We start from the raw sequence: 25,662 nt of genomic DNA, 5'->3' as shown, positions 1-25,662 counted from the left end.
ATTAGCTGGGCAACACACAGCCTGTGCCTCTGGCTGACCGTCTGGGCTGAGTGGTAGTCAGTTGGGGTCTCTAGCCAGCAATTAGGGCAAAGGAGCAAATAGTTGTGGGGCCCAGCCCTTAGTCAGGGTGCAGCAGTAAACAGTCAGTGTCTTGGGCCTGTACTCAGGGCCAAGCAGCCAAAAAACAGTTATTCAGCCAAGCCCTTAGTCCAGGCAGGTCCTCAAAGGGCCAGTAGCTCAGGCCTGTACTCAGGGCCAAGCAACAAGAGGATTGGGCTTCCTAATTCCGGCAGATGGCCGGTGAACGCAGGCTTCTTGGCCTAAAGAGGGGGGACTGCCACCCCAGGTTTAAGATGGCAGATGGTAGAGGGACGCAGGCCCACCCAACTCAACTGCATCCCAACCCAGGGCCCTAACAGTGGCAGAGTAGTCTGCCACTGGGTCAGTGGGAATGCCAGCTACAACATGCTGACCTCTCCCAGGATCCGCCCTTTATACTACCTGTTTAATCCTCTGACTTCCAGTGGGAGAGGCGAGCACAGCCTGGCTCTGTCCACCAGGGTTCACAGAGTGGTCTCTCCCTCTCTGGCAGCAAAGCAGCCAGACTAGGGTCGGCTGCCCCTGGGCCACTTCCTCCCTTCCCCTTGGGGTGTACCTGGATCCAAAGGGGATCCTTCAGTTTGACAGGATAGAAGGCCCATGGTAGTCCCAGCAACTCCTCTGTGGCTTGGTCAGCGGGTGGCTCCAGCTACTCTGGCCAGTCCTTAGCTCCACAGGGGCCTGCTGCAGTCTCCCAGCTCTGGAGTGGGCAGGAGGCATCTGGTTCCTTCGGCAGCTGCAGCCCAACTGAGCTCCAGGACCTGGCCTTTATACTACCTGTTCCATCCTCTGACTTCTGGTGGGAGAGGCGAGCACAGCCTGGCTCTGTCCACCAGGGTTCACAGAGTGGTCTCTCTCTCTCTGGCTCAGTGGGAGACCACTCTGCCTCACTACACACACAAACCTCTTAAGTCCAGTTCCAAGTCTTCATAGCTGGCCTCTTGGCTCTGTCCTGGGCAAGACAGAAAGTCCACGTTGGCTTTATCCCTACCTGCCCTGTGTCGGATGGTGAAGGCATATTGCTGGAGGGTGAGACATGACATCCTCTTGTCAATCTGGCATTGGTATTTTTCATGGTATTCAGCCATTTTAAGGGTGCGTGGTCTGTGATAAGTACAAAAGGGGCCCTGAGAAGATAATATCCGAGGGCATCAATTTCCCATTTAACAGCGAGGGCCTCCTTTTCTATAACAGAATAGTTACATTCTCGGGGAAAGAGCTTCCGACTGATATAGAGGATGGGATGCCCTTCTCCATCCATCTCCTGGAAGAGGACTACCTGAGCCCCAACTCCGAAGCATCCGTTTGGACCAGGAACACCCAGCTGAAATCAGGACTGAAGAGCACGGGTTCCCAATACAGGCTTTCCTTGGGGGCTCAGAATGCGTCCTCACATTCTGCCGACCAACACACCCAGTGGGGGCTGTCCTTGGTTAAGAGAGCCATGAGGGGTGCTGTGATAGATGCAAACTGGGGGACTAAGTGTTGTTGATACCCATCTAAGCCCAGAAACTGTGATACCTCTCATTTTGTAGTGGGTGCTGGTCAGGTCTGCAGAGCTTGGAATTTCCCTGGGAGGAAGCGCATGAGGCCTTGCCCCAGAGTGAAACCCAGATATGTAGTCTCCTGCCACCCGATCTGGCATTTCTTTGGGTTGTCAGTGAGGCCAGCATCTTGGATGGTCCGAAGGACAGCAGCCACCTGGTTTAAATGATCTTCCCAAAGGCGAATGTAGATCACTACATCATCTAGGTAGACCACTGCATACACTGTATGGGGACTCAGGAGGTGATCCATCAGGCTCTGGAAGGTGGCTGGGGCTCCATGGAGGCTGAAGGGCTTCTTGGTAAAGTGGAATAACCTGGTCAGAGTGACTGTCTTCTCCCTGGAACCTCGATCTAAGGGGATTGGCCAGTATCCTTTTGTGAGGTCAAGTGTTGTAATATACCTGGTTGTTCTGAGACAGCCAAGGAGCTCATCGATCCAGGGCAATGGATAGGCATCAAACTTAATGATTGAATTTACCTTCTGGAAGTCTATGCAGAATCGGAGAGTCCCAACAGGCTTTGTGACTTGCACTATGGGACTGCACCACTCGCTCCATGATTGGTCAATGACCCCAATTCCAACATCACTTGGACTTCCTTCTCAATGATCTCCCCCATCTGTCATGGGAGGGGGCGGGTGGTCATCTGGACTACCTGCCCATGGGTCATCTGGATAGTGTGCCGCACATCCATGGTCTGACCTGGGAGTGCAGTGAAAGTTGTGCAGAAGGCCTTCAGCAGGCACAGGGCTTGTTTCTGTTGTTTGGCTGACAGGTTGTCACCCAATTGTGACTCCCCAGTCTCAACCATACCAGGAACCTGGCGTCCTAGGGCTCAGGAGGGTATGGGGCAATCAGCAGTCCCTTACATGCATGCCAAAGCTTCAAGAGGTTGATGTGGTAGATCTGCTTCTTCTTTTTCTAGTCCGGATAGTGAACCTCAAATGTGACCGGTCCCGCCCGTTGGACTATTTGGTATGGGCCCTGCCAATAGGCAAGGAGCTTTGTATCCTCTGAGGGAAGAAGCAGAAGCACCCTGTCCTTGGGCTCAAATGTGTGGGCCCGGGTCCCCTGGTTGTAGCTTTGGTCCTGGGCTCCCTGTGCCATCTGCAGATTTTCTTTTGCAAGGGCACCTTCCCAAGCCAGAAATCCCTGCAATGGCAGGACATACTGCAAGAGTCCTTGGGCAGCCGAAGGGATGTTCTCCCCGGCCTCTCTCATTAGATCCTGCAGGCCATGGGGCTGCCAGCAGTACAGGAGCACCTCCCTAATAGCAAGCAATAACGATGGGATCAGCTGGTCCCACTGGTGTAATTCTTGTGAGGAAAACTTTCATAGCATGTCTTTTAGGGTCCTGTTAAAATGTTCAACCAGCCCAGGGACGGCTCAGGGAAGCGGGTAGCATAGTCCATCAGAACAAGAATATAATGCAACCCAGCATTACTCTTAGGGAAGGCCCCACCAGGTCCAGCACAACATACTCAAAGGGGACCCCCACTACGGGCAACGGGACCAAGGAAACTTTTGACACCCCTGGGGTGGGGTGGCAATTTGGCCCTCTGGGCATGAACTAAAGTAATCCCTCACCTCATGATGGACCCCGGCCAGAAGAAGTGAGTTAGAATTCAGGCCAGTGTCTTCTCTTGCTCCAAATGGCCAGCTGCAGGGAGTCATGGGTGAGCTTCAAAATGGCCTTCCTATGACAGTGGGGGATGACCAATTGGGTCCTGACTTCCTGAGTCCTGATCGACATGGTTGAGGTGATCACCTGTCAGCTCGAATCAGGGCCACTGTGCATCCCTCAGGGGATCAGTCACATCTCCAGCAACCTGGGCTACCTGTTTGTAAGCCCGGCTGATGGTGGGGTCGTCCTTCTGGTCACTGAAAAAATCTGTAACAGGGGTCATTATGGGAACTTCCTCCAGGAGCTCTGGAGGTGTCATTGGAATCATGGGTTCGTCAGAGGGTTCCTCTTGGAGATTCTTAGCTTCCCCATCTCCTTCCACAATGAGGTCTTCCTCCATGGCTACCTGGGTGGGGGATGTCCTGCGACCCATGGTCTGAAGCAGTTTTGCATACCCTGGCCAGTTTCATCCAAGGATGATCAGATAGGTGAGTGTGGGGCCAACCCCATGGCTATAACATGCATCAGTCCTTCTATGGTCAGAGAGATCTGGGCACTGAGGTACAACTTTACATCCCTGTGTATACACTGGAGCTGTATCTCTCCACCCGCTTGTGCGGGATCAGGGGCAAACTCTTGTCAGACAAGGGTTTGTCTACAGCCTGAATCTATGAGGACTGTGACCTGTTTTTGCCCAAGTTCCACAGCGGTTGTTAGCTTCGGGGTGGACTGTCAGCAAGCACGAGACTCTCTCTGGTGTAGATTTGGCTGAAGCTACAGTCCAGCTCATGGCATTCATGTTATAAGTGTCCAAACCAACTGCAGGAGAAGCAGGGTCCCACCTTCAGTCGGCCTGGCTGGGGGATGCCCTCCATAGAGGGACGGGATTTATAGTGTCGACGCTTCTTGTCAGAGCCGTCATAACATCTGTGCCCTTAGTCAGGGTAGGGCAGCAAAGAGCCAGTGGCTCCGCCCTGTACTCAGGGCTGAGCAACAAGAGGGCCGGGCTTCCTAAGTCTAGCAGATGGCTGACGAATGCAGGTTCTTGGCCTAAAGAGGGGTACTGCCACCCCAGGGTGGGATGGCAGGGTTAGGGGGACGCAGGCCCACCTGACTCCACTGCGTCCCAGCCCAGGGCTTTAACAGTGGCAGAGTGGTCTGCACTGGGTCAACGGGGATTACAGCCACAACATGCTGACCCAGTCTCCGATATCAACGCAGCCAGACTAGAGTTGGCTGCCCCTGGGCCACTTCCTACCTTGTCTTGGGGTGTACCTGAATCTGCAGAGGTCCTCCGGTTCATTGGGATAGAAGGCCAATTGTAGTCCCAGCAACTCCTCCATGGCTTGGTCAGCGGATGGCTCCAGCAGCTCTGGCCAGTCCTTAGTTTCCTGGGGTCTGCTGCAGACTCCCAGCTCCAGAGTGGGCAGGAGGCATCTGGCTCCTTCAGCAGCTGCAGCCTAACTGAGCTCCAGGACCCGCCCTTTATACTTCCTGTTCTGCCCTCGGGTGGGAGGGGCAAGCACAACCTGGCTCTGCCCACCAGGGTTCACAGAGTGGTCCCTCCCCCTCTGGCTCAGTGGGAGGCCATTCCACCTCACTATAGTCTCCCATCTGACTAGTAGCTAGTCCTAATACTGCTTAACTTTTGTTAACTGACAAATTCACAGCTGGAGATAACATGTTTCCCACAAAAGTTAATCACAAAGCTCATTTGTTATGCTATTCTTTGTGTTTTATACATGGGTATATAGAGTTTAAAAGAAAACAGCATGGAGAAAAATAGAATAAATATTTGTTTATTTTCCTGAATATGGGATGCTATCATAATTTTTCAAATTTTCATGCTCCCTCTCATATATGTAGGATGTAATTTTCCACTCCATTACTTCAGATTTATTCCTGTGTGGCTGTCACAGAAGTATAAAACTCATGTAAAACATCAGAGAGTAAGACCTTATGTATTTTACAGGATTACTTGTTTCAGTCTTATGTGTAATGAGAGAAACAATAACTCATTAGAATCAAAGTCCTTGGTAAGAAGTAACAAGGAATTTATTTTTTATATTTTAATGTAACATTTTTTAAATTTCATATATTATTAGACTGGAAGAGGTCAAACTTGAACTCAAGAATTTTGAATTCTCCTGATTCTGCATATTTTTCCAGGGACTCCTCTCCTGGTATTTTCAGATTGATCCTGTTAGCTAGAAATTCACTGACCTCTTTTGTTTTGAGAAACATTTTCCACAAAATTGCTTCAAGTTTGAAAAAAAAATCGTAAATTTGAAAATTGGCAAATTCTTTTGAAAAACATTTTTGCTGTCAAATTTTCATGCACCTTAAGTGTGTATGTATTGACTTGCCACTTGAACAATCTATATCCACAGTCTACATATCTTTGTGCCTTTGATTGGTTAGTTGCTCGCAATTTTTTAAAAACATATAGAATTCTGTTTTTCATACCACTGACAGCTAAATACACTGGCCTGGCCAGTAACAAAAACTACATTTTATTTGAGAGACTCATTCTGTTTAATTTTCTAGTAATGAAAATAATGCCATGGACCTGATTCAGGCCTGCGATACACTGTTGTAACTCCATTAATTTCAATGAAGTTTCACTGGTATAAAAAACTGGAGTTACACAGTGGTAAATCAGGACCCAGATATTCATTTTCATGAACCCTGGAAAAAAAGCATGAGAGCATACATGCTCTGCACAGCATAATCCAGATCATAACAAATTGCTGAGTGGTCTGTGACTTTTAATTAGAGCTACAAAGACCAGTTCATCTGACTTCTAAACTTCAGTAAATAACTAACTTGTTTTTCTTTTGGCTTGCCAGGCCTGAAGTGTATATATGCAATCCTGGGTTTGAAGACCTTTCCTTTTAATCCAAACCTAAAATAACATTTATAGAATTGGAATTTCTGTCATCTATATTCAGTGAAATAAATATAAAGATATTACACTAATGCACTGAACCATTTAACCAACCACGCAGCACTTTTAAGTTAGGTGGTTGTATTGTAGGCTATAGATTATTTCTTTTAAAATAATCAATCTTTTTGGGATGTACACAGTGTGAGGATAAGGCATTTCTCTAACACTAATCTTCTTCACTTGCTCATCTCAATATATGTGCTGCATCACACAGTACTGTTAAAAACAGAGGCAACAGTTCAATACTGAAAGTTGTAGTTACGGTTATCAGATAGTTTTAAAATTTTCTTACAGTTGAGATGTTTCCCTATAGATAGCAAAGCATATGATTCTGACATGCCAATTTTGTATTTGGACAAATAACGTTTTACCATTAGTTTTGTTTGTTTGTTTGAACATTGCTATTGCAATTTAACCACCTGTACACAGTGTTTTGGTGCAATATAAAGCTTAATTGTAATGCTTGACTTACTATTTTGATATAAAAAGGCATCTCCAAAAGGGTATTGTATCTTCCACTTAGGTCCATGGTTAAAATAGGTACCACATCAGTAATGGGTGAAAGTAAATACCAACCATGAGTATATGAGTGACCAATGTATGATGCATTTTTTGACAGTTACCTATTTTCTACAAACACAATACTAGTAATTGGTATCCTTCCTGTCCACTGCATCAGAGAAACTAAATATGAAGGATGGATTGTGTATGAGTGCAGGCCAGTGTGCATGAGAAGCCTCTCCATATTGCACCTTGGGCACAGTGAACAGGCACTCCTACTTCTCAAATCACAGGGATTCTTATTTCCTACCATAGGGGATGTTGTGAAGGCCAGATGTATAATTGGATTCATAAAAAAATCAGATAAATTCATGGAGGATAGATCCCTCAATGCTATTAGCCAAGATGATCAGGGATGAAACCCTGTGCTCTGGGGATCTCTAAGCCTCTGACTTGCGGGTTCTGGGACTGAACAACAGGGAATAGATCACTTGATAATTGCCCTATGTTCATTTCCTTTGAAACATCTGGCATTGGCTTCCTGTGGGAAGACCGGATACTGAGCTAGGTGGTCCACTGATCTGACCCATTATGGCCCTTCTTATGTTCTGATGTTTTTATGACTGCACCTGACTTTTGACCTTCTGCTTCATAACACACCCAGCACACATACCAATGGCTTAATAATTACAAGAAGCCTGATATATTGAATAGTGGCAGTGGTTACAAAACCATTAAAAGAAGCAAAGGGATCAGTTTTCTTCTGCAGTACCTTTATACTCCTCCTTCGGCATAAAAGGGATGCTCTAGAAGGTGGAACTGGACCTGAGATAATGCATTTGTTATGGGGGCATTTCATGTAGAACTAGCAGGACTGTTCTATGCCTTTCCTCTTTGCACTCTGTTGTGTGCTGTAGGAAGGTGAGCGGCGGGAACACACTGCTCATTCTCAGCTGCCCATGGGCCTCAAGCCCCTTTTTACCTCTCAGTCTGCTTTTCTATTGTTCACATTGCAGCAGCATCAGGATGTGAGAAAGACAAAATTAAGCTTTAACAGTTGGGCAAAACATCCAAAGTTTTGATGCTTAACCAAAGTTTATCCATGGATTTGTGAATACACTCAAACTTTTAGATGTTTATCAGAACCCCAGACAATTTGAGGACCTGATATTTGTTTTATTTCTGGTATTGAGCAAAAAAATCCAGCATGTGTCCTCTAGAACTGGGGTTGATGAGAAAATATTATGAGAATAATGTCATTTCTCAGTCCACGCGCATCTTCATCCTACCCCACACAGACCCATGTGACTCAGCTCTTCCAAGGCACTACCACCTCTTTAAGAGCCAGATGATCCCTTCCTCCCCCTCCCTTTTCAAAATACATGGTTTCAGGCATGGGGGCTATTACCCTTCCTTCAAATCTTCCTGTTTGCATGGAAAGTCCATGTTTTATTGGATTTTCTGAGTTCTCCTGAAGTTCCTGCATAGCCCTTGTCATGAACAAATTGCCTGCTCTCAAGTGGCTGAGCAGGAGATCCCTGGGAATTGTTGTTCCCTGTCCCCTTTCTGTGACAACAGTTCCACAGACTAGGACTCCACTTTCGAGGGCCTCTGGGATCATGAAAGGGCTCCAGAGCAATTGGAAACTTATTTCAGGGGTGGTGCCAAGAGCAAAGTGGTCTCAGGGTGTGGCTGCGAGACCTTGCCTCAGAAACATAGGACATAAAAGTCCCAGGAACTGCCATAACAGAGAGATGACAGTGATCTACAAACCAATCTCCCCGACTCCTCTAAGTCTTCTTGCAGAGATCAACTCATGGTAATGTTGAGCTGCTTCCATGCCTCTCTTTGGTGGTATGGGGGTGTGTAGTGAACACAGGGAAGCCTGTGTGTGAGAAGGAGCCCTAGGGAATCTTGGGGATGCTCTGGGGAGCACTGAGAAAGCTGGGCTGATATGGGATAACAGGTTGAAATTATGGATGCTGGGAGAGCTTAGGAAAATACAGGTTTAAAGAAAATTTTGGGAGCCTGCAGGAGACAGAAAGAGGGATTTGCAGATAGCAGTGCAGAGATAGATTAAGATGGGGAGATTAGGTTGTGGGAGAGAAGAGAAACGAAAGAGAGGCCTGGGGAGTGGGCAGCTGGATGGAGAGAAGGGCCCTGTTCTTTTGAGGATGATATGGGTAAGGGCGAGAAAGTGAGCACCTGAGGGAAGAGTTGTACCAGAGATGAGGATAAAAAATAATATACAGGAAAGGAAATACAAATAATGAACATGGAAAGTAAAAAAGATGGGAGAAAGAAGGAAAGAAATACAATTAGAGAAAACAAAATGAATCACTGATGGGGAAAAATTTGTAATAGAAAAGAATTGAGAAGGTTGAAGTAATAAAAGCCATATGAAAGAATTAAGAAAAATATTGTAGGGAGCAAAGACTTAAAGGGCTTGTTTTCAAGTACTTTAGATGTGCACTTGCATTAATAAAATGCATGCCTAATTCATGCTTGCAATTACTGCGAGTGCCAACAGAAATCAAATGACCCTATAGATAGCTATATGATGATTTGTCTGCACAACTGTGATACATTTTCCAATTTGTGAGTAGAAAAGTTTTACTTGGGGGCAGGGGCAGGTAGTGGAAGGTAGGAGAATTTTGTGTGGACAAGAGTATCCTGATGAAGGAGGGATGTTGCTGAAGGGAATAGGCTGATGAGTGGGGGTAGGTGGAGTGCTACAGGAAAGGGGTCAATGTGGGTTGGACCAGATGGACCTCTGGGGAAGGAGGGCCCAGAAAAGGTTTGCAGGGAGGGAGCATGAAGTAAGTTTGGTGGTGGGAATATGAAAATGTCCTGTGCGGTCGGTGGGTTGAAAATCAGGAGGGCATATGCCAGAGGAGGATTTGGCTGTATTGTCCTCACATTAGAATACATCCACTCCATCATGACCAAAGAAGACAATCCAAGCTAGGAGTGAAAAGGGGCGGGGGAGGGGGGGTATTTGAAAAGCTGTTGAATGCTCTACTATGGGGAAAGAGATCTGATTTTCTGAGGGCTCACAAGAGCTAGAACTTCTTAGTTAAGATAGATTAGGTAAATATCTGAATTTCTGGATGGTTATTTTGAGGTTCCCCAGAAGAAAAACCTCTTGCTACAAAGATAGATCTATGTTGTTAGGTTCACTTTGATTATGTTGGGACCACTTCTTTGCAGGCCCTCACAAAAACTGACACCAGATCACATACTAAATAGGCTAGTTGCATTCCTGAACTTAATGCTGATTCCCATGTGAATATATGCAAGCTGATAACTGACTAACTATGCTCTCCTACTATAGAGCAAAGGTAGAACTGGCTTCCTGTATATTTTTCTTTGTATTCTGGTTTTTCTGGATTGCTGTATACCCCATGACCATTTGAGCAATATTGAGGAGTAGGATTTGATGTGCTCCTGTGTGTAGTTTGACAACGTGGAAAGCTGTTTGTTCTATTGCATTCCCCTCAGTGCTAGAAACAGGGCAAGAATCACTTAAAGGAGATCATTTTAGCTTTAGTCTATCACAAGCAGGGAACACCTGGAAATGGTGAAATACTATGAATTCCCATACACAGACAAATTCTACTCTCATTTATGCCACACTAAATACAGAGGAATTCTACTGTCTTTATTGTGATGAGGCTTTTTCTTTTTCCCCTCATGAGACAATATTGCTCATAGTTAAAAAAAAAAAAACTACTTTGATATTCACTCTAAGTTTTCTCTGTCTTGATTTCATCACATTACTTCTAATTATATCCCTGTATATTAATCTAAAATATTTGTGCTCTCTCACTCTTTATATATTTATAGAACATTATCATGACCTGCTTTTTCTTGTCTTTTTGTAAAATGTATGTATATAATTCCATGAGACAAAAAAGAAAGAAAAAGCAAAACAAAAACTGTGTGAAAAGAATGTTATTAAGGTTACAAAGTCAAGCGACCAAAAGCTAGGAAATGCCAGAATTAAGGTTGTTGGCATAATAGAATGGTGAAACAGACCCTTAGTGTGAATGCACTGGAAGTTTGGCTCTCTGTTTACCACTGTCCTCTCCCAGAGCCAAAGAGAGAATCCAGAATTCCTGATCACCCATATTCCACTGCTGACTAGTAAATAGATGTGCAACCTACTGGAAAAGCATGTATCAATTTCTCCTCCAGTGGCTGGTCTAAAAAAAAGCCAGCAATTATTTTTGTTGTTCAAGTAATAAGGATCTAAACTAGGGATCTGAAGGTCAAGATCTCAAACCCCGCTGAGGATATCTGGGAGAGGATGGTATAGTTGCATGTAATTTACAGTGAGAAGACCACTCTAAAAGAGATTTTGTAGCTGAAAAAATATAATAATCTATAAATTATTATCGGCATTATCAATACGTATTTCACATTTCAATCTTTTGTCACACATTATGCATGTATACTTCACTGTTCAGTGTGTATATTATGCATCACACTTCTGTGCCCAGTCTACGGAGGATGTAAGTCTGTGACATCTCTGAGCTTTTGAGCATAGCTTTTTAGTGCAGTTATAACGGCTTGTGTTGTTTAGTTCTGGAGGCATCTGGTCACAGTCCCTGCTGTTAGCCAAGATGGACTCTGCCACACTTGGAGGTGTCCTACACTGGCATGTTTGAAGGTTGAGAGGCATGTGTCTTACTGGAAAGCATGGGGGACACATGAGCAGGAGCAGCACAATAGGTAGACCTACTGGCACAATGTAGGCACATGCACACTGCTGCCGCAGCCACTCCTGCCAGTATCCAATTTTCAGAAGCCCATGAGATGCTATAGAGTATTTTGGGACGTTGAGTCTTTCATAGAGTTCTCCCCTCTAGCACACAAGTTATTTCATCACTGCTAAATATGGATGGTTGCTTCTGGTGTACTTTTATAAGTGGGGCTAACATGTTATAGACAAAGAAGTTACTGAGGCACATCACAGGCTCTCATAGTGTTCAGGAGGGTCCACATAGTCAGGGGCAGCTTCAGCAGCAAAGTTTATCCCTTCAGTTTCCAGGCAGGGGTGGCTGCCTTTCCTTCTGGTTCTTGGGAGCTGTGCACTGAGGCACACAAAAGCTGTATACAAAACTTGGAAACAAAAATCAACCGCTATTGGCAGTTAAGGTTACGGCAGGACACACCCCACCCACCCAAAATTTTAAAAGAATGCACATAAGAAGTTCAGTGCAAAGATTCTTGTTTCCTTTCTACTTTCATATTGGCTGTTGACAACAAACTCTTTTGCTTCATAAGGCTTTCACACCCATCTCCAACAGACACCAAAAAGCAGTATGTACCATCAAACTCGCTCTTTAATGTAAAACCTTAACAGTGACTTGAGCAGTGTTTAAGGTCATATAACTTCCAAAATGAACAAAATGTATAACAATCAGATATGCTGATCTGTTGATTTAACTGATATCAAATCATATAAGGTCACCCTTAAGAAAGTATTATTCATGGAAGTAAGGATCTCAGGATTTGGTCCAATCTGTATGTGATTTGTGTCCATCATCTGAAAAGTTTGTATAAATCTATACTGATAACGGAAAAAAATATTTCAAACTTCTTATTCTTCTAAGTAGTAACTAGAGTTGACTGGACAATGACAGCTATACTTTGCAGCAACTTTTTAGGTTTCTAAATTTGTTTATGTTTCACCCAGTAGTTATGTGCATGGTCTGGGTTGTGGGAGACCCACATTAAACTCCCAGATCTTTTTTTTTTCATACCACATCACTCTGAATCAGGTAGAGTAGGGACTTAAACCCACATAGAATCATAGAATCATAGAATATAAGGGTTGGAAGGGACCCCAGAAGGTCATCTAGTCCAACCCCCTGCTCAAAGCAGGACCAATTCCCAGTTAAATCATCCCAGCCAGGGCTTTGTCAAGCCTGACCTTAAAAACCTCTAAGGAAGGAGATTCTACCACCTCCCTAGGTAACGCATTCCAGTGTTTCACCACCCTCTTAGTGAAAAAGTTTTTCCTAATATCCAATCTAAACCTCCCCCACTGCAGCTTGAGACCATTACTCCTCGTTCTGTCATCTGATACCATTGAGAACAGTCTAGAGCCATCCTCTTTGGAACCCCCATTCAGGTAGTTGAAAGCAGCTATCAAATCCCCCCTCATTCTTCTCTTCTGCAGGCTAAACAATCCCAGCTCCCTCAGCCTCTCCTCATAACTCATGTGTTCCAGACCCCTAATCATTTTTGTTGCCCTTCGCTGGACTCTCTCCAATTTATCCACATCCTTCTTGAAGTGTGGGGCCCAAAACTGGACACAGTACTCCAGATGAGGCCTCACCAATGTCGAATAGAGGGGAACGATCACGTCCCTCGATCTGCTCGCTATGCCCCTACTTATACATCCCAAAATGCCATTGGCCTTCTTGGCAACAAGGGCACACTGCTGACTCATATCCAGCTTCTCGTCCACTGTCACCCCTAGGTCCTTTTCCGCAGAACTGCTGCCTAGCCATTCGGTCCCTAGTCTGTAGCTGTGCATTGGGTTCTTCCGTCCTAAGTGCAGGACCCTGCACTTATCCTTATTGAACCTCATCAGATTTCTTTTGGCCCAATCCTCCAATTTGTCTAGGTCCTTCTGTATCCTATCCCTCCCCTCCAGCGTATCTACCACTCCTCCCAGTTTAGTATCATCCGCAAATTTGCTGAGAGTGCAATCCACACCATCCTCCAGATCATTTATGAAGATATTGAACAAAACCGGCCCCAGGACCGACCCTTGGGGCACTCCACTTGATACCGGCTGCCAACTAGACATGGAGCCATTGATAACTACCCGTTGAGCCCGACAATCTAGCCAGCTTTCTATCCACCTTGTAGTGCATTCATCCAGCCCATACTTCCTTAACTTGCTGACAAGAATACTGTGAGAGACCGTGTCAAAAGCTTTGCTAAAGTCAAGAAACAATACATCCACTGCTTTCCCTTCATCCACAGAACCAGTAATCTCATCATAGAAGGCGATTAGATTAGTCAGGCATGACCTTCCCTTGGTGAATCCATGCTGGCTGTTCCTGATCACTTTCCTCTCATGCAAGTGCTTCAGGATTGATTCTTTGAGGACCTGCTCCATGATTTTTCCAGGGACTGAAGTGAGGCTGACTGGCCTGTAGTTCCCAGGATCCTCCTTCTTCCCTTTTTTAAAGATTGGCACTACATTAGCCTTTTTCCAGTCATCCGGGACTTCCCCGGTTCGCCACGAGTTTTCAAAGATAATGGCCAATGGCTCTGCAATCACAGCTGCCAGTTCCTTCAGCACTCTCGGATGCAACTCGTCCGGCCCCATGGACTTGTGCACGTCCAGCTTTTCTAAATAGTCCCTAACCACCTCTATCTCCACAGAGGGCTGTCCATCTCTTCCTCATTTTGTGATGCCCAGCGTAGCAGTCTGGGAGCTGACCTTGTTAGTGAAAACAGAGGTAAAAAAAGCATTGAGTACATTAGCTTTTTCCACATCCTCTGTCACTAGGTTGCCTCCCTCATTCAGTAAGGGGCCCACACATTCCTTGGCTTTCTTCTTGTTGCCAACATACCTGAAGAAACCCTTCTTGTTACTCTTGACATCTCTGGCTAGCTGCAGCTCCAGGTGCGATTTGGCCCTCCTGATAACATTCCTACATGCCCGAGCAATATTTTTATACTCTTCCCTGGTCATATGTCCAACCTTCCACTTCTTGTAAGCTTCTTTTTTATGTTTAAGATCCGCTAAGATTTCACCATTAAGCCAAGCTGGTCGCCTGCTATATTTACTATTCTTTCGACTCATTGGGATGGTTTGTCCCTGTAACCTCAACAGGGATTCCTTGAAATACAGCCAGCTCTCCTGGACTCCTTTCCCCTTCAAGTTAGTCCCCCAGGGGATCCTGGCCATCCGTTCCCTGAGGGAGTCGAAGTCTGCTTTCCTGAAGTCCAGGGTCCGTATCGTGCTGCTTACATATAACACCCATGGCCCTAACCACCAGGCTATAGAATATGAGACAGTCTTTCACCCTCACTCCCATCTTCCCACTGAAACCTTTTTTTAAAAAATGATTGGGTTTTGGCTTTAATTTTATTTCATCAGAATGTTCTGACTAGGGCCGTCAAGTGATTAAAAAACTTAATCACAATTAATCGCACAATTAAAAAAGTTAATCATGTGATTAATTGCACTGTTAAACAATAATAGAATACCATTTATTTAAATAGTTTTGGATATTTTCTACATTTTAAATATATTGATTACAATTACAACACAGAATACAAAGTGTACAGTACTCACTTTATATTTATTTTTGATTATAGTATTTGCACTATAAAAAAACAAAAGAAATTGTATTTTTCAATTCACCTAATACAAGTACTATAGTGAAATCTCTTTATCATCAAAGTGCAACTTACAAATGTAGAATTATGTACAAAAAATGGCACTCAAAAATAAAACAAAGTAAAATTTTAGAGCCTGCAAGTCCACTCAGTCCTACTTCTTCTTCAGCCAATTGCTCAGACAAACAAATTTGTTTACATCCTTAGGAGATAATGCTACCTACTTCTTTTTTATAATGTCATCTGAAAGTGAGAATAGGCACTGTTGTAGCTGATGTCACAAGATATTTACATGCCAGATGCACTAAAGATTCATATGTCCCCTTCATTCTTCAACCACCATTCTGAGGCTGAGGAGCATACATTCACATAAGGAATTCATTGACAGTATTCATATGGAGACTTCCAAGGCTGAGGACGCTACCCAGCTAGAGAGGACTCCTGTCATGCCACCAGGGGAGGAGGATAAGGCTCTGGTACAGGGAGGACACTGGCTGCTGGTTACTTCTGGCAGCAGGCAATGCTCCATCCCTACTCCCAACCCACCCACCATGGTGATGGAGAACTGTTATGCTGCCCTGGCAACTAGTGATGAGGAATCTCCCCCAAAGGTTGAGGAGAAGAAGTCATGTACCCCCAAGGCTGGGAGGATCACAGCCACCATGCCCAGGAGGAAACACAGGGTAGCGGTGGCTAGAGACTCTCTTCTGAGGGGGAGGGAGGCACCCATCTGTCACCCTGACATGGAATCCCAGGAGGAATGCTGCCTGCCAGGGGCCCATATCCGAGACATTACAGAGGGATTGTCGAGAATCATCTGGTCCTCTGACTACTACCCCATGCTGTTCATCCATGTGGGCACTAATGATGCTGTGAGGTCTGACCCTCAGCAGATCAGAAGTGACTACAGGGCTCTGGCAGTAAGGGTGAGGGAGTTGGGAGTGCAGGTGGTTCTCTTCTGTCCTTCCAGTCAAGAGTAGGGGCCTTGGCAGAGGCAGATGCATCCTGGAGGTGAATGCCTGGCTGCAAGGATTGTGTCACCAGGAGGGCTTCGGCTTCCTTGACCATGAGATGTTGTTCCAGAAGAAGGACTGTTAAGCAGAGATAGAGTCCACCTATCGAGGAAGGGGAAGAGCATATTTGGCTACAGACTGGCTAACCTAGTGAGGAGGGCTTTAAACTAGGTTCAACAGGGGCAGGCGACAAAAGCCCAGAGGTAAATCAGAAACATGGAGACCTGGGAGAAGGGTCAGGCTCTGTGGGGAGCATGCACTGTTATAGCAGAAATAAGGGAGAGACAAGACAGAACTGGGGTGGGGGATAAAATCAGTATCTTAGATGTCTGTATACTAATGTGAGAAGTATGAGGAATAAGCAGGAAGATCTTGAAATGCTAGTAAATAAACACAACTATGACATAGTTGGCATCACAGAGACTTGGTGGGATAATATGCATGACTGGAATATTGGTATAGAAAAATACAGCTTGCTCAGGAAGGACAGGCAGGGAAAAAAGGGAGAAGGTGTTGCCTTATGTATTAAAAATGCATGCACTTGGACTGAGGTTGAGATAGAAATAAGAGACAGACTTGTTGAAAGTCTCTGGGTAAGGATAAAAGAGGTAAAAAACAAGGGTGATGTCACAGTAGTGCTCTACTACAGACCACCAAACGATGAAGAAGAGGTGGATGAGGCTTTTTTTTAAACAACTAACAAAATCATCCAAAGCACAGGATTTGGTGGTGATGGGGGACTTCAACTACCCAGACATCTGATGGGAAAATAACACAGCAGGGCAAAGATAATCCAACAAGTTCTTGGAATGTATTGGGGAGAATTTTTTATTTCAGAAGGTGGAGAAAAGTACTAGACGGGAGGCTGTTCTAGATTTGTTTTTAACAAATAGGGAGGAACTGGTTGAGAATTTGAAAATGGAAAGTAATTTGGGTGAAAGTGATCATGAAATGGTAGAGTTCATGATTCTAAGGAATGGTAGGAGGGAGAACAGCACAATAAAGACAATGGATTTCAAGAAGGCAGACTTTAGCAAACTCAGGGAGTTGATAGGTAAAATCCCATGGGTAGCAAGTCTAAGGGGAAAAACAGTTGAAGACTGTTGGCAGTTTTTCAAAGAGACATTATTAAGGGCACAAGAGCAAACTATCCCACTGTGCAGGAAAGATAGGAAGTATGGCAAGAGACCATGCTGGCTTAACCAGGAGATCTTCAATGATCTTAAACTCAAAAAAGAGTCCTACAAAATGTGGAAACTCGGTCAAATTACAAAGGATGAATATAAACAAACAACACAAGTATGTAGGGACAAAATTAGAAAAGCTAACGTACAAAATGAGATCAAACTAGCTAGGGTCATAAAAGGAAACAAGAAAACATTCTACAAATACATTAGAAGTAAGAGGAAGACCAAGGGCAGAGTATGCCCGTTACTCAATGATGGGGGAAAGACAATAATAGAAAATGTGGAAATGGCAGAGGTGCTTAACAACTTCTTTGTTTTGATTTTCACCAAGAAGGTTGGTGGCAATTGGATGCATAACATAGTGAATGCCATTGAAAATGAGGTAGGATCACAAGAGGCTAAAATAGGGAAAGAACAAGTTAAAAATTACTTAGACAAGTTAAATGTCTTCAAATCACCAGGGCCTGATGAAATGCATCCGAGAATGCTAAAGGAGCTGACTGAGGAGATATCTGGGACATTAGCAATTATCTTTGAAAAGTCATGGACGATGACATTCCACGGGAGACATTCCAGAAGAATGGAAAAGGGCAAATATAGTGCACATCTATAAAAAGGGAAATAAGGATAACCTGGGGAATTACAGACCAGTCAGCTTAATTTCTGTACCCAGAAAGATAATGGAGCAATCAATTTGCGAACACCTAGAAGATAATAAGGTGATAAATTACAGTCAGCATGGATTTGTCAAGAAAAAATCATGTCAAAACAACCTGATAGCTTTCTTTGACAAGGTAGCAAGCCTTGTGGATAGGGGGAAAGCCGTAGATGTGGTATATCTTGACTTTAATAAAGCTTTTGATACTGTCTCACATGACCTTCTCATAAACAAAAAAGGGAAATATAACCTAGATGGAGCTACTATAAGGTGGGTGCATAATTGGTTGGAAAACCATTCCCAAAGAGTAGTTATCAGTGGTCCACAGTCATGCTGGAAGGGCAAAATGAGTGGGGTCCCACAGGGATCGGTTCTGTTCAATATCTTCATCAATTATTTAGATAATGGCTTAGAGTATATATTTATAAAGTTTGCGGATGATACCAAGCTGGGAGGGTTTGCAAAGTGCTTTGGAGGATAGGATTAAAATTCAAAATGATCTGGACAAACTGGAGAAATGGTCTGAAGTAAATAGGATGAAATTCAATAAGGACAAATGCAAAGTACTCTACTTAGGAAGGAACGATCAGTTGCACACATACAAAATGGGAAATGACTGCCTAGGAAGGAATACTGCTGAAAGGGATCTGGGGGGTCATAGTGGATCACAAGCTAAATATGAGTCAACAGTGTAACCTATTTCCCCTTGTTTTTTCCTACCCCCCGCCCAGACGTTCTTGTTAAACCCTGGATTTGTGCTGGAAATGGCCCACCTTGATTATCATACACATTGTAAGGAGAGTGGTCACTTTAGATAAGCTATTACCAGCACGAGAGTGGGGTGGGAGGAGGTATTTTTTCATGCTTTGTGTGTATATAAAAAGATCTTCTACACTTTCCACAGTATGCATCCGATGAAGTGAGCTGTAGCTCACGAAAGCTTATGCTCACATAAATTGGTTAGTCTCTAAGGTGCCACAAGTACTCCTTTTCTTTTTGCGAATACAGATTAACATGGCTGTTACTCTGAAACCAGTGTAACACTGTTGCAAAAATAGCAAACAACATTCTGGGATGTACTAGCAGGAGTATTGTAAGCAAGACATGAGAAGTAATTATTCCGCTCTACTCTGCAATGATTGAGTATTGTGTCCAGTTCTGGGCACCACATTTCAGGAAAGATGTGGACAAATTGGAGAAAGTCCAGAGAAGAGTGACAAGAATAATTAAAGGTCTAGAAAACATGACCTATGAGGGAAGATTGAAAAAAAATGGGTTTGTTTAGTCTGGAGAAGAGAAGACTGAGAGGAGGACATAAGAGTTCTTACAATGAGGAGGGAGAAAAATTATTCTTCTTAACCTCTGAGGATAGGACAAGAAACAATGGGCTTAAATTGTAGCAAGGGAGGTTTAGGTTGGACATTAGGAAAAAATTCCTAACTGTCAGAGTCGTTAAGCACTGGAATAAATTGCCTTGGGAGATTGTGGAATCTCCATCATTGGGGATTTTTAAGAGCAGGTTGGACAAACATCTGTCAGGAATAAGAACATAAGAATGGCCATACTGGGTCAGACCAAAGGTCCATCCAGCCCAGTATCCTGTCTACCGACAGTGGCCAATGCCAGGTGCCCCAGAGGGAGTGAACCTAACAGGTAAGGATCAAGTGATCTCTCTCCTGCCATCCATCTCCACCCTCTGACAAACAGAGGCTAGGGACACCATTCCTTACACATCCTGGCTAATAGCCATTCATGGACTTAACCTCCATGACTTTATCTAGTTCTCTTTTAAACCATGTTATAGTGCTAGCCTTCACAACCTCCTCAGGCAAGGAGTTCCACAGGTTGACTGTGTGCTGAGTGCAGAAGAACTTCCTTTTATTTGTTTTAAACCTGCTACCAATTAATTTCATTTGGTGGCCCCTAGTTCTTATATGGGAACAAGTAAATAACTTTCCTTATTCACTTTCTCCACACCGCTCATGATTTTATATACCTCTATCATATCTCCCCTTAGTCTCCTCTTTTCCAAGCTGAAAAGTTCTAGCCTCTTTAATTTATCTTCATATAGAACCTGTTCCAAACACCTAATCATTTTAGTTGCCCTTTTCTGAACCTTTTCTAATGCCAGTATATCTTTTTTGAGATGAAGGGACCACATCTGTACACAGTATTCAACATGTGGGCGTACCATGCATTTATATAAGGGCAATAAGATATTCTCCGTCTTATTCTCTATCCCTTTTTTAATGATTCCTAACATCCCGTTTGCTTTTTTGACTGCCGCTGCACACTGCATGGACATCTTCAGAGAACTATCTGCGATGACTCCAAGATCTTTCTCCTGATTAGTTGTAGCTAAATTAGCCCCCATCATATTGTATGTATAATTGGGGTTATTTTTTCCAATGTGCATTACTTTACATTTATGCACATTAAATTTCATTTGCTATTTTGTTGCCCAATCACTTAGTTTTGTGAGATCTTTTTGAAGTTCTTCACAGTCTGCTTTGGTCTTAACTATCTTGAGCAGTTTAGTATCATCTGCAAACTTTACCACCTCTTTGTTTATCCCTTTCTCCAGATCATTTATGAATAGGTTGAAAAGGATTGGTCCTAGGACTGACCCTTGGGGAACACCGCTAGTTACCCCTCTCCATTCTGAACATTTACCATTTACGTCTACCCTTTGTTCCCTGTCTTTTAACCAGTTCTCAATCCATGAAAGGATCTTCCCTCTTATCCCATGACAACATAATTTACATAAGAGCCTTTGGTGAAGGACTTTGTCAAAGGCTTTCTGGAAATCTAAGTACACTATGTCCACTTGATCCACCTTGTCTGCATGTTTCTTGACCCCCTCAAAGAGCTCTGATAGATTAATAAGACATGATCTCCCTTTACAGAAACCATGTTGACTTTTGTGCAACAATTTATGTTTGTCTATGTGTCTGACAATTTTATTCTTTACTATTGTCTCATCTAATTTGCCCGGTACTGACGTTAGACTTACCAGTCTGTAATTTCCAGGATCACCTCTAGAGCCCTTCTTAAATATTGGCATTACATTAGCTATCTTCCAGTCATTGGGTACAGTAGCTGATTTAAAGGACAGGTTACAAACCATAGTTAATAGTTCCGCAATTTCACATTTGCATTCTTTCAGAACTCTTGGGTGAATGCCACCTGGTCCTGGTGACTTGTTACTGTTAAGTTTCTCAATGAATTCCAAAACCTCCTCTAGTGTCACTTCAATCAGTGACAATTCCTCAGATTTGTCCCCTACAAAAGACGGCTCAGGTTTGGGAATCTCCCTAAAATCTTCAGCCATGAAGACTGAAGCAAGGAATTCATTTAGTTTCTCCACGATAACTTTATCGTCTATAAGTGCTCCTTTTGTATCTCGATCGTCCAGGGGCCCCACTAATGGGGTCTAGACAGTCTAGATAATACTTAGTCCTGCCTTGAGTGCAGGGGACTGGACTAGATGACCTCTCAAGGTGCCTTCTATGATTGATTCCAGAGGACGTACGTCCATGCTGATGACAGGTTCTGCTCGATAACAACCCAAAGCAGTGAAGAGCGACACATGTTCATTTTCATTATCTGAGTCAGATGCCAGGAGAAGGTTAGTTTTCTTTTCTAGTGGTTTGGGTTCTGTATTTTCCTCATCAACGTTTTTCTCTTTTAAGACTTCTGAAAGCATGCTCCACACCTCGTCCCTCTCAGATTTGAAAGGCACTTCAGATTCTTAAACCTTGCGTCCAGTGCTGTAGCTATCATTAGAAATCTCGCATTGGTATCTTCTTTGCATTTTGTGAAATCTGCAGTGAAAGTGTTCTTAAAACAACATGTGCTTGGTCATCATCTGAGCCTGCTATAACATGAAATATATGACAGAATGCGGGTAAAACAGAGAAGGGGACACACAATTCTCCCCCAAGGAGTTCATTCACAAATTTAATTAACACATTTTTTTTAACGAGCGTCATCAGCATGGAAGCATGTCCTCTGGAATGGTGGCCGAGGCATGAAGGGGCATATGAGTATTTAGCATATCTGGCACGTAAATACCTTCTAATGCCGGCTACAAAAGTGCCATGCAAATGCCTGTTCTCACTTTCTGGTGACATTATAAATATGAAGAGGGAAGCATTATCTCCTGTGAATGTAAACAAACTTGTTTGTCTTAGAAATTGGCTGAACAAGAAATAGGACTGAGTGGACTTGTAGGCTCTGAAGTTTTACATTGTTTTGTTTTTGAGTGTAGTTATGTAACAAAAAAAATCTACATTTGTAAATTGCACTTTCATGACAAAGAGATTGCACTATAGGCCTTGTATGAGGTGAATTGAAAAATACTATTTATTTTGTTTATCATTTTTACAATGCAAATATTTGTAATAAAAGCTTTGATTTCAATTACAACACAGGATATAGTATATATTAAAATGTAGAATAACATCAAAATATTTAAAACATTTCAATTGGTATTCTATTGTTTAACAGTACTACTAAAATTGCAATTAATCGCCATTAATTTTTATAATTGCCATTAATTTTTTTGAGTTAATCACATGAGTTAACTGCGATTAATCAACAGCCCTAATATAAATGTATGCAAAAACTAAAATAAAAGAACATTTTCCAGGTTACAAAGTCAAGCACTAAGAAGTTAGTAAATGCCAGATTTATAGTTGTGCATTCAACCGAACTTCAGCTGCCTGTGTACCCAACTTGTACATTGAATGAAGTAGCGGTACTGGGCAAAAACAGTATGTGGTCATTTAATTTCAGATCATAATATATATGCACCTACCTAAACAATGTTCTTGTAACAGTTTTTGTATGCTATTTTTGTTTTTCTTTGTTCGTTGTTTTTTTTAGGACAAGGGGAAAAATAAAGTCTATTATGTACACCAGTAACAACCTCCCCATCACACACCAGCAAAATTTAAACCCTCAGCACAGCAGCAGATTTCTACTACTTCAGCTTCAGAACTAACTTAGTTAACTCTCCATAAGTGAAAGATTGTTATCCCAGAAAGGGGGTGTGACCCGGAGTGCCTAGGGCAGCCCTCACTGAAAATGCCAAGGTCAAGGCAGGCTGCAAAAGGCAGAGGAGATACTCCCAAAGCTGGTGGTTAACACTGAAGTTAAACTCACTGACGAGTCACAACTTGTGCTTCTGATCCCCCGTCATTGGTTATCGAGAAGCTAGTAAAGAAATCACACAGCCCCCTTTATTGCATTCCAGTTCTCTGGTTTCTAATCAGCACATAGGTCCAGTACAGTGAGATGTTGTTTAAAAACTCTGCTCACATATACAAAATATTCTTCAAACCCCCAAAAGGTCAGCCACGTTACCAGGTCAATATTAGTTTGGGTCTTACCCAATACCACATTGCCAGCTCATCCTTTAGTGTTTAAAACTAAAAATTTATTAGAAAGAAAAAAGAAAGAACAAGAAGAGAATTGTTAAATGATAAATCAAACACATACATAAGAGTCTCCAAAGTCTATATATCCGGTTCTTAGCAGTACTGGTGAGATTGCTGCCTTTAAAGTCCCTCTGGAATACATCCACAGCTTGGATGGGTCACTCAGTCCTTTTTCAGAGCTTCAGTTTGTAGAAAAAGTCACTCCAGAGGTAAGAAGCAGGAATGAAGACAAAATGGAGAAGATGCAGCTGCCCTTTATATTCCTTTTGCCATATGGCTAGTACTTCCTGTGTCCCAAACTTCACAGCACATGGCATGGGAAAGCCTGAGAGTTCTGTCCATAGGCATGCCTCTCCATGCCTTGCTGACTCATAAGGTGTATTCCCTGGCTCCTTTCAATGAGTTCATTTTACAGCGGATGACCCTTGATGGGCCACCGAGTAGGCTTAGTGCTGATGCCATTCTATCTGGGGGTCTCACCCAGAAACACAGCACAAGTTTGAAAATACAGATCATTCACAATACAAAGGTGATACAAACAAATAAACAAGACCATCATACTTGGCAAATTATAACATTTTCACTGATACATGACATATCTGATCAGATTCCTTGCAATTTTATAATATTGGTATCAACAATATCATAAAGTGTCTCCCATATTCCGTACAGCATCACAGGGGGGGATTGCGCGTGCTGTGTCTAGGCAGTCTTCAGCTTGACTCTCTCTTTTCCTCACCAGGGAAGTGGGGGCATCTGCATCATGCAGTGTCACCCAAACAGGGAAACAGGATGCTTTGGATATGCACTGGCTCCAGTGTGGGGGACAGAGACAGAGGGGGTGATGGAGGGAACCTCCTCAACTCTCTTTCTTGCCTTTTCCACACCAGAAGTTTGGGGGAATTCCTATCCCATGTGATGCTCCTGGGGGGAGTGGAAAAGTGATGGGCCTCTGGATCCTGGAGGAGTTTAGGGAAGTCTGGTTTGACTTTCTGTCTTGCCCCCAATGTAGCAGTTGAGAGAACTTCTGATGCTGGATCATATTAAAGAAGTTCTGTATTAAAATCACAGAAGAGTTTGATTCCCCATAGTTTAAATTCCAGGGTATTACTAATTATGAGGTCTCTTGGTTTTTGGTACTGTTTCTCTCCCTCTATGTGTGAAACTTGCAAGCTGCTAATTGTGTTAGTACATTCTAAGACAGAGTCTGTTCTCAAAGCAATTCTTTGTAACAACAACTACTCACACAGAGAGAGACTCAAAGCAATACTCTGTAACAACAGAAACAGCACCCAGAGACTCCCCGCCCTCTCGTTGTATTCATCTTGCTTTGTTAACAATTGTGATTAAAATAGAGATAGAGGATGGATGTGGATGGATGCTTGGTGTGGATAATAACTGAATGATCAGGGAGGTGACAGCCTAAGAATCCAGTGTCCATCGCCTGAAGAAGGCGTCAAGTGGAAGTAACCAGAGGACCCCCGGAGGGCAGACTGGAATCCACCCAACAGCCTCAAGGATGGGAGAACCAAAGAACAAGATAACATCTGGCAGCACAGAGCCGTCAGGAATGTGCCATCTGCTGATTGATTCAGCAACAGCATGATGAAGCAATTCCCATAGACTGGCATAGGAAGAAATTCCTATGAAAATGGACTCTAGAAAGTGAGAACTTTGGGGTCTGATTCTGCAAACCAACTTCCAGGAGTGTCCGATGAGCATCTGACAAGGCCCTGCTCCCTCCTCATGTCCAGGCCACCTGGCCAGTGGTTTGGCATGAGCAACTCTAAGGCTGGCAACTATGATAACAACCTTGCAGAACCTATGTGTGTGTGTGCGTGTGTATGAATGAAATTGAATGGAATGTTATAGCTATAACTAACTGCTTACTATGACTCTTTCTGTATTCACAATAAATGTGGCATTTTGTCGTTTCCCCTTTAATAAGATCCTGCTGGTTTTTATTTTATTGGTATAACACTGACCTACATCATGCCAGTAGAGGCAGAGGAAATGGGAATGAGAGGCTGGTCCATGTGCCAATATAGTAAGGGAAGAGAGGTTGTTGGGTGAAACCCAGCCTGGGTTTCTCCCCCAGCCCCGAGGTACAGCTGCTCTGGTAGCTCCCAGACCTTCCTAGTGCAACACATACTGCTATGGGGCAATAACATGGGATGGGCTCTTTAGAATGGTCAATTGTTATTCTGTTGGTGAGGGAGACAAGTTTTTGAGCTACACAGAGCTCTTCTTCAGGTCTGGAAAAGATACTCCCAGCA

Source organism: Caretta caretta, chromosome 2 (genome assembly GCF_965140235.1).
Source record: "Caretta caretta isolate rCarCar2 chromosome 2, rCarCar1.hap1, whole genome shotgun sequence".
Taxonomy (NCBI): Eukaryota; Metazoa; Chordata; order Testudines; family Cheloniidae; genus Caretta; species Caretta caretta.
The sequence above is the reverse complement of the archived record's forward strand: the minus strand, read 5'-3'. Positions refer to the sequence as shown.